Source organism: Cryptomeria japonica, chromosome 10, assembly GCF_030272615.1.
Source record: "Cryptomeria japonica chromosome 10, Sugi_1.0, whole genome shotgun sequence".
NCBI classification, from domain to species: Eukaryota; Viridiplantae; Streptophyta; class Pinopsida; order Cupressales; family Cupressaceae; genus Cryptomeria; species Cryptomeria japonica.
The window spans coordinates 669902980-669913272 of NC_081414.1; positions in this window are offsets into that span (position 1 = coordinate 669902980).

The window sequence follows — 10293 nt, forward strand, 5'->3', positions numbered from 1 at the left end:
GCTAAATCTGTCTTTATAGTAGCAACAGGACCAAATTCCTCAATTTCAAAGGCTGAAAGTTTTCCAATCAGTGTATCCCTAGTTACTGATGTATTAGGCATTGTTCTTAATTCATTTATAGCAGTAACCTTCATTTTGTATGCCGGTGGCAATCCTCTTAAAAAATTTGAAACAATTTCATCTTCGCTTAGAGTTCCTCCACAACATTTTATACCCATAACAATTTCATTTACTCTTTCCATAAAAGCAGAGATTCTTTCATCTTATTCCATTTTCAGATTTTCATGCCTAACCCAGAAGCTTTCAAGTTTTGCAATTTTGACTGTGGAATCTCCTTCATTCAATGTTTCCAAATGATCCCAAATAGCTTTAGCAGTACACCTATCTGATAGTCCCATGATCTGTTGATCTAATAATGCGCTCAAAAGTGCTTCTCTTGCTTTGCAATCATTTTCTTCATCTTTAGTCAAGTTAGCTGGAGTAGGCTGACCTGGAGTAGCAGCAATATAACCATTCTTTGTAACATCCTAGATTTCCTTTCCAATGCAATTCAGATGTGTCTCCATTCTGATCTTCCATATCCCATAGTTGGTTCCATCAAGTTTAGGACTATCCTTCCTAAAATAATTAGTAGACAATGGATCTCCTCAAGTTGTTAAACTTCTACAAAAGAGGACTTGGCTCTGGTACCAATTGTTAGGTCCCAGGGACAACTAAGAGCGGGGGGGTTATTCATTTGTCTAAAACTTTAAACCAAAAACAACTTAATCAATTACTGCTTTAATACCGATGAGACAGTCTGTTATACTGGTGGATAGATTTAACAGATAAATGCAATACCGGTAAAGATTAATACATGAAATCAAAACATAAAATCATCCACAACACATAACACCAATATTTGTACATGGAAACCCTGTAAGGGGAAAAACCAAGGTGGGAAACCTTACCCACAATCAGATGATACTACTGCAGATAGTAAGTGTACATAAATGGGTTCTGCACATGCAGAAAGGCCAAGCACCTAGAGCTCACTGCTCAAACACAAATGGGAGTCACACTGACTATAATTTGGATGGTTAAATCCAATAAGAATGTACTGCTTGAAATAGCATCTTCATAAGCTAGATTCAGTACCGATGTAATGTTGATATGCCTTCACAAAACCCTAACTTCACCTTCAAATGATGTCTTCATGTATAGCTCTGCTTAATCTCGCATATCCCTTCACAATATACCTTCTTCACTTTCCACACTTGATCTTACAATTAAGATCTTACATTTATACCATAACCTAAGACCAATTTTAGTAGGTCGGCTCTACAAGATATTACAATAAAACATTTTACAAACAATATAATATCTGATGCAATAACCGATTGAACATGTCAGCTTAATGAATTTACAACATTAATTAATCATTTCCATAGTGTACCATGCTGATCTGGAAAAGATAAACCTGCCAATGTAACCCTAGGTAACCCTGGACCTATTTGTCGGTAAAAGCAAATATGCAAATATGAATACCAATGATTACTTCTCCAAGATAAGATGTCCACACGATGTCTTTGACATTTCCAAATGTCTTCCATGCCATACCAGCTATCGGTGATCATTATATCATGTCGGTGTACCATATACCAGTAATTGTGCAATAGTTACTTGCTTGTCGATGAATGTTTGCTGGATCTCCAAAGTGCTTTTAGTAGGTGTTGACATCAATGACAAAACCATACCAAAATACCAACAGATTCCATCTTTCATTTGTTGAATTTGTAGTCCAATGAAGAACTTAATCTCCCCTATAAGTGACATCTCAAACTCCTTTTTCATCTCATCTGCAGAATCATGACTCATCTTGTCATCTCCTCTAAAGATTATGTCATCAACAAATACCTCACAGATCATAATCTGATCTCCTTCTGACTTCAGGTAAATATTACTATCCTCACTTGTTCTCTCAAATCCAATCTTCACAAGATGGGAGTGCAAGCGTTCATACCATGCTCTAGGTTCCTACTTTAGTCCATATAAGGCCTTATGTAGCCTACACACCATGTCACTATCTTTTGATAGGGCAAACCCATCTGGTTTCTCTATATACACCTCCGCTTCTAGTTTTCCATTCAGGAATGCAGAATTTACATCCATTTGATATACTTTGAATCCCTTGAATTTTACATATGCAAGAAGCATACGAACTCCTTCCAATCTAGCTACTGGAGCAAAGCTTTCTCCATAGTCTTCTCCTTCTTCTTGGGTATCTCCTTTACACACCAATCTGGATTTGTTTCTAACCACTGAGCCATCTTCATTCAGCTTATTTTTGAAAACCCATTTGGTGCTAATGACATTTTTATGCTCCAGTCTGGATACCAAAGACCATGTACCATTCTTTTCTATCTAGTCAAGTTCCTCTTCCATTGCCTTGATCTAGTCTTCATCTTTATGTGCCTCTCTGAATGTTTTAGGCTCAAATTCAGAGATCATGCAAGAGTTTTCTCTGATCTTTCTTCTTGTAAGAATTCCTGCATCCTTGTCTCCTATGATCTGCTTTCAATCCTAATTCGGCTTTACATACCTAGGAATGATCTTAGTTGTTTCATCTTGCTTTTCTTCTTCATCCTCGTCTTCATATGAATCAGCATCCACCAGTGTAGGAGCACTGTTACTGGTGCTTGGTTATTTTGCAACCGGTTCCTAGAAGGTTACTACCGGTTCATCTCCTACTTGCTCACTGTTGGTTTCCTCAGATTTCTCAGAGGTTTCATCAACTCTAACATTGATGCTTTCAGCAATTCTCTGAGTCCTATTATTGAAACATTTGAGAGCTTTTCTCTTTGTGGAATATCCTAGGAATATTCCCTCATCACATTTAGCATCAAACTTGCTCTGATGTTCACTCCTCTTGATATAAGATCTACTACCAAACACTCTAAAGTAGCTTACCACTGGTGTCTTACCGGTCCAATACTCATAAGGTGTTTTATCCTTACTCTTTTTTATGAGTACCCAGATCATTGTGTAGATTGCAGTGCTCGCCGCTTCTCTCCAAAAGGTGTGAGCAACCTTTCCTTGGATCAACATAGTTCTAGCTGCTTCAGCCACAGTCTGGTTGTTTCTTTCTGCTAGGCCATTCTACTATGGAGTCTAGGGGGTGGACAATTGCCTCTTGATGCCATTCTCTTCATAGTATTTGTTGAATTCACCAGAAGTGAATTCTCCTCCTTAATTAGTTCTTAAGCACTTAATCCTCTTACCACTTTCTTTTTCTACAAGTGCTCTGAAGGCTTTGAACTTTCCAAAAGCTTCAGATTTGTCCTTAAAGAATGTGACCCACATCATCCTTGATAAATCATCAGTAAGATTCATAAAATACCTATCTCCCTGCACACTCCTAGTTTTTATAGGACCACACAAATCAGTATGCATAAGATCAAGTAAATTGTCTGCAGTGAAAGGTTTACCTTTGAAGGTTGAGGAAGACATTTTCTCCAGTTGACACTCTCTACACAAAGGATTTTTTGGTTTTCTCAGGATAGGCAATCCTCTATCTGCCTTGATTTTACTGGCCTTCACAATATTGTCAAATTTTACATGGCAGAGTCTCCTATGCCATATCTAGCTATCCTCAAACTTAGCCATAGGACATGTACTAACATTAGCATTTAGCTGAAATAGGTTTCCTTTGGTCTGCATACGAGTAGCCATTAGTTCACCATTCTTTCCTTTGATTTTGCACACTCCATTTATGAATTCCAGAGTGAGTCCATTATCATTCAGTTGAGCAACACTCAAAAGCTTGTGCCTGAGACCTTCTACCCAATACACATTGTCAGCACTGCTTCTTCTATTCAAAGAGATGGACCCTCTGCCTTTTACCATACATGGTGCATCATTACCAAAATGAACCACACCACCACCATACTCTTCCAGAGATAGAAACTTACTCTGATCATTAGTCATATGGAGAGAACAACCACTATCAATAATCCACTCATTGGAATTATCAAAGCAGGAGACAAGAGCCTTCTTGTCTGACACATCTTCCTTGACCGCTACAAACACAATATCTTCATTTTCTTCATCTTCTGATTCCTCATCAGTGACACCTTCAACAACTTCTACAAAATAGTTTCTCTGGTTTTCTCCTTTGAACTTCTTGAACCTCTCTGGTTTATCCTTGTTGTCACCATTAGGGCAGTTTACAACAATGTGCCCTATCTGGTTACAAGAAAAGCATTTCAAAGGAATATTACCTCTTTATTTACCGGTTCCCTTGGGAAGTCTCTTGGCAAGAAGAGCTTCAAATTCCCTCAAGATCTCCTCATCATCCATCTCTCTACTTTGTCTTAGTTCACCACTGGTACTAGATTCTTTGGCTTTCCTAGATGGTGCAACAGATGCTCTGAAGGATGATTCAGTCTTCTGAATACTACCACCATAATTATTTAGCTCATAAGCTATTAACTTTGCAATGATGGATTCTAGGGATACCTTTGTCTTATCTACAAACCTCAACTCCTGAATAGTAGCAACCCTTATAGCATAGACCAGTAATAAGGATCTCAAAACTTTGCTAACAATAGTGGAATCTTCCATTTTACCACTCGCGCTCTTGATATATCCAACAATAGTTTTGATTCTTATTCCATATTGTTGAATGGTCTCTCCTTCAACCATCTCCATGTCTTCGAACTTTCCCCTAAGGCTTTCTTCCTTATCTTGTTTCACATGCTCATCACCACCATAGATATTCTCAAGGGCATCCCATACTTCTTTGGGATTCTCTTTCTCCTGAACATCAATAAACTCAATGTCAGATAAACTACTAACTAGGGCTTTCATGACTTGCCCATTCTCCCGAGTCTCTCTCTTTTGATCATCGGTGAGAGTACCGGTAGGGATAACATAAGCATTCTCAACATAGCTCCAATATTGAGCACCCATGCTTCTGATGTATATCTTTATTCTATCTTTCCATATTTTAAAGTTGTCTTTGTTGAAATTTGGACCTTCCCTCTTCATCATTAGAGTAGGATCTTTACCTCAAACGGTTAATCTTACAACATAGAGGACCTGGAAGATGCTCTGATACCAATTGATGAATCAATGATGAATAGTTAGAACCAAACAGGTATTGAGAGGGGGGGGGGGTGAATCAGTACTGAGAAAAACACTTTTCCTTGAACCGGTTTGACTAAAAACCCTGCACTTGACTGGCAAGCAATAATACCAGTCTAAACTAGATTACTACCAGTTAAACATAGTGAAAGACATAAACCGGTAACTCAGCTTTCCACACAATCTAACATCTTATTTCCTCTTCACCCATATACATACACTAGTATTACTTTAACAGAAATGTAAAGACTTACTGGCTCAACATGCTTTATGGCTTGACAGAGAATAACAAAGCATCACATGAAAAGTATCACACATAACACACATATTTTTCATGTGGAAACCCAACTGGGAAAAACCACGGTGGGGATGAATACCCACAAGTTGTTCTTTGAACCCTTTTGAAGTCTGCTCTGTTAGGAGCCTAGTCTAGTTAAAGACTTTACAATAGGTTCTGTTAGGAACAGATCTTGCTAGGGATCACCCGGTTAAGGGATGGCTAAAATACCCGGTTAAGGGTTAAACCCTATTAAAGATCGCCTTGTTAGAGGATTTTTAGAACTCAGTGATTTTGAGTTACCCTATTAAAGGATTTACAACAAGCTGGTTAAAGCTACCCTGTTAAGGGATTTTCCAACTATTGAAGTGGTTAGAGATCAACAGGTATTACAATGATCTAGTAACAACACTCAATGCTAATGCAAATCCGCTTTAGTTCCTTCCTTTTGCACTCACACTCTGCAGGTATCTATTCTATTATCTGGTCTGGCAAGAACCACGTATCTTTGCACTTAGATACACACACAACATTTTCCAACAACCTCAACATGAAAAACAACATCGACCTTATAGGAAACAGATAGGTCGATAGCATAAACCCTAAACCCTAAACATTTAGGTGAAGTAATTCAGTCGGTTCAATCCTAACCATTGATCACATTTCATTGATTATAACAGCCTTGAACAGATCTCATGATGTTCTCCAACATTCGTTCTTCACCGCTTCTTGGAGGCTGATAACCCATCACGCATTCTCCACCGTTTACAAAGACTTTGCACATTCCCGAGGTAGATAGGATCAATCTCCTTCATGCAATATCCTTCACACACACAAGGCTAACGTGGCAACACAATCTATTCTTCATTACAATGCTAACTCATCACATGATGTCATCAATTGAATCACACAGGCATAGAACACTTCAACCGAAAACTCTAAAGCTTAGACTACCAACTGGTAGTCATACCATATGAAACCTTGATACAAAACATTCCATATACCAGTTCACATTCCAACATACCAGTTCATTTGGACAAACATACTGCTTCACTTTTTCACATATACTGGTTCACATTTTAACATACCGGTTCACTTGGACAGCCATACCGCTTCACATTTTCACATATACCGGTTCTCTTGCAAGTGCTTACTTCAATATACTAGTTCACTCTTCATCATATTGACATCAATGACATCAATGACAACATACAATATCATCATGTCAACATACTCTGTACATATGCCAACAATCAAAAATAGATGCAAGTCCATTTATCATATGGGCAAATGACTTTTTCATTTAACTTTGCCAGTGTGGGCTTACCAACCTTATCCATACACTCTTTCTTATGTACACTGAGTGAATCCAATTGGGGACTCACCAAACCTCTAAGACTTATGGCTCTTCTTATGATTTTGTCTTTTTATTTCTCAAGAACAAAAATTTAGGCTTCCAAAACCAAAATCTGACCATCAATGGATGTAGTCAATGAATTCAATCCATCAAAAGAACTAGATATACTTGCAATTTTCTCCTGGGATTCCTTAATCCTCTTATCCAAGTTAACTATAAGTACATCTGTGTTACAACATACTTTGTAAATATTTGTACACTGCTTTAAAGAATTGTCTATTAGTTTTAAATTTTCATCAATATTCTTCCTCTCAGACTCAATCACTTGATTAAATGTAGCTCTTTTTGCCTGTGTGAACTTCTCCAGTGCTTCTCGGTTTGATATCTGCTGCAAGTATTGAAAATCCTTTATAATATGCTCTGTAATTGTCTTAAGCTTGTCGAATGGGCTCGCTTCTCTATCAAACTTACTCTCCAGGACTAGTCTATACAAAACAGTGATAGACTCATCTCACAGCAATGATAGATGAAATATTTAAACTTGCTTGCAACTTTATAACTGAAATTAATATACCGATAAGTAAATAATAATGCAGTAAAGAAAAATAAAAGAGTCAACATCAATGCACAACATAACACATATATTTTTGGCGAGGAAACCCGATAGGGGAAAAACCTCGATGGGATTTGTGACCCACAATATGTACTCACTGGCCAATATGAATAAATATTACTCAGTACAATAGGGGCTTGCACATGCAGGAAGGCCAACTACCTAAAGCTCACTACTCAACAACAAAATGGAGTCCCACTAACTACACAATTGGATGGTTAAATCCAATAACAATGTACTGCTTCAAAATAGCATCTGTAATGTTGGATTTAGTACCGGTTTAAGCTCTGTCTGATACCTCTGCCAAAAACCTTTTCGATAAATGATTCTGCTTTCATAGAATAGTCTTTGCTCTACTCTACTTCTTATTCGCTCTCAAAATAAATATATCAAAGTGCATATACAATTATCCGGTATCATATCCCTATCTTATCACATATACCGCTTACATACACACATACCTACTTACATTACTTACCTTTAAAATGACCTACAAGATCTCATACATATATGAGTCCTTACAATACATCATGCCGGCCATACAAGTATGATTTACATTACAAACAATATTATTGCCAAGTTGGCTTAGACTGTCGGTATAATCTTTTTCCTTTGTAAACTACAGCTGGTGTAAACTGGATGACGATGCCAGTAGGTGAAGTCTATTGCCGGTATAACCTATGAACCATGTTGAACCTTTCAACTTTTTTGCCACAATGAACCTTGTTGCCATCAATGACAACATCTACCATTCTCATCTGAGTGTATAATGCCAACAATCTCCTCCTTTGGCATTGATGGCAACACTCATGAGAAAAATCAAAACTGATATCCAAAACTGAAAGTGCTCCTGTGAGCAAATGATCTCCTTCTATTCACTTGTCACCATGCCTTAGTGTGTACATTTTTCTCAATATACCACTCCCCCTTTTGACAACAATGACAAAGGATATCAAAAGTCTCAAAAATTCAAAAATTACTTAGATACCTATAGTCGGTTATGTACAATCTAAAAAATATCTACCAAAACCAGGTTAAGACTCTACAAAAACTTTTTACTATCGAAAATTAGTGTCTTTGTCTACCTGATCATCCCAGTGAGATAATTCATCTATTGCTCTGATGATATTTTTCCTTGAATAGTTGCTTTGGATAGTGCATTCTGGTGTGTTAGTAGATTATCCAATCTAGGACCAAGTTTAGTCTTCAACTCCTGTGTTTTCATCTTCAATCTTGCTTTCTCTCTTTCCAAATTTTCAATTTTCTTGTTATGAATATCCATCTCTTGATCCAAAACTGATGTTAGTTCTGAAGAACCAATCATATTATCTGCAATGTCATCAATCTCTTTCTGAGTTTTCTTAATTTTTTCATCAATGTCTTCTATTAAATGATGAGGTTTGTAGGCTTCCTAGTACAATTCCTTGTATTCCAAAATGGTGGAATTCAATGTTGGTATCAATGAATCAATTTGTTCTATACAATCCTTTATTGTTTTGTCAAAGAAATCTTCCTTTTCCTTATTAACTCTTTCTTGAATAGTTTCCTCATTTATTTTATCTACTGTCTGAATGTTAGAAGAAATGAATTTGGACAATGTGTCCAATTCACCTATTAAACCAACAATGTGATCTACCTTGCACATTGGAGCAATCATTTACAAAATCGGTAGGCATTCATTAATAGCCTTAAATGATAAGGCATTGCATTCAGTTATTTTCTTAATAGAATCCAAAAGTACTTTGGTGACAGTTGTCAGTCTGAAATCCATAGTAGAAGTACTGGGAGAAGTGCTAGGTTCTGCAATAATTCTCTTCTCTTCTCCAAATACCTGTTCAACCACCTTAATCACTTCCTTATTCACTTTCTCTTCCTTATTCTCACTCTTATTCTCTATAGGTTCAGATTTTGTCTATCCTTGTTCTGTTGGTATCTCAATATTCAGCTGAGTCTCAACAGTCTTGACCGGTGAGTTGACAGTTTCAATATTTATAAATTCAGATTTCTTCTCCTCATCAATTTCCTTATCCATTACAATATTCATGTCCTGAGTGTCAACATTCATTGTGAATAGAATGTTTGACCTTGGCTCAACATCATCTATTTTCACTTCCTCTAACTTCTCCTTAGGCTGATTTTTCATTTCTATCAGTGCCTTTGCTACTACCGGTGGGGTATCTTGTGTTGATGGAGGTAAGTTATCTTTTACTGTGAAATCAAGAACACTGCTAACCTTACTCTTACCCTTATTTTATTTTTGATATACCTTAGTGAAGGATTTGTCAACTTTTTGTTTATCTTTTTCTTCCCTTTTCTCTTTCTCAACAAAGAATATGTCCCACTTATCTGATGTTTCATCTACTATCTTTTTTATTCTGTCGGCCAAGAGGCTAACTTGTTGGTGGCCACTTGCAAAAACAATCATGTTAGCTTTAGCTATTAAATCATCTATTTCTTTCTTAGATTTAACAAGATGAATCGCTAATAATGCTTCAACCTTCAATTTCTTATCTAGTTCCATAGTAGACATTCTCTTGGCTTCAAGTCTCAGATATAAATCATTTTGGAGAACATCTATAACTTCAATAAGAACCTTCTTATATATATCTAGATACAAAATTATACTCTCCTCAATGGTATCCTTATCAGAATCTTTAAACGAATGATAGAACTTACTAACATTTCCAAGATTGCCATTCTGAGTTATTTCATTGATAAGATCTTTTGGTGAAAGTGCATCAGGTTCCTTTTGTTCCGGTTTCTTCTATGTGACTTTCTTCTTGGGACCACTAGGCTCTCTCACAGCCTATCATTTCTTTCTTAGAGTCCTTGATTTCTTTGATGATGGAGTAGGTGTTGGTGAGGATTTTCTCTTCTTCTTCCTATCCACCCTTTTGAAATCAGCAGCCTTATCACTATCAG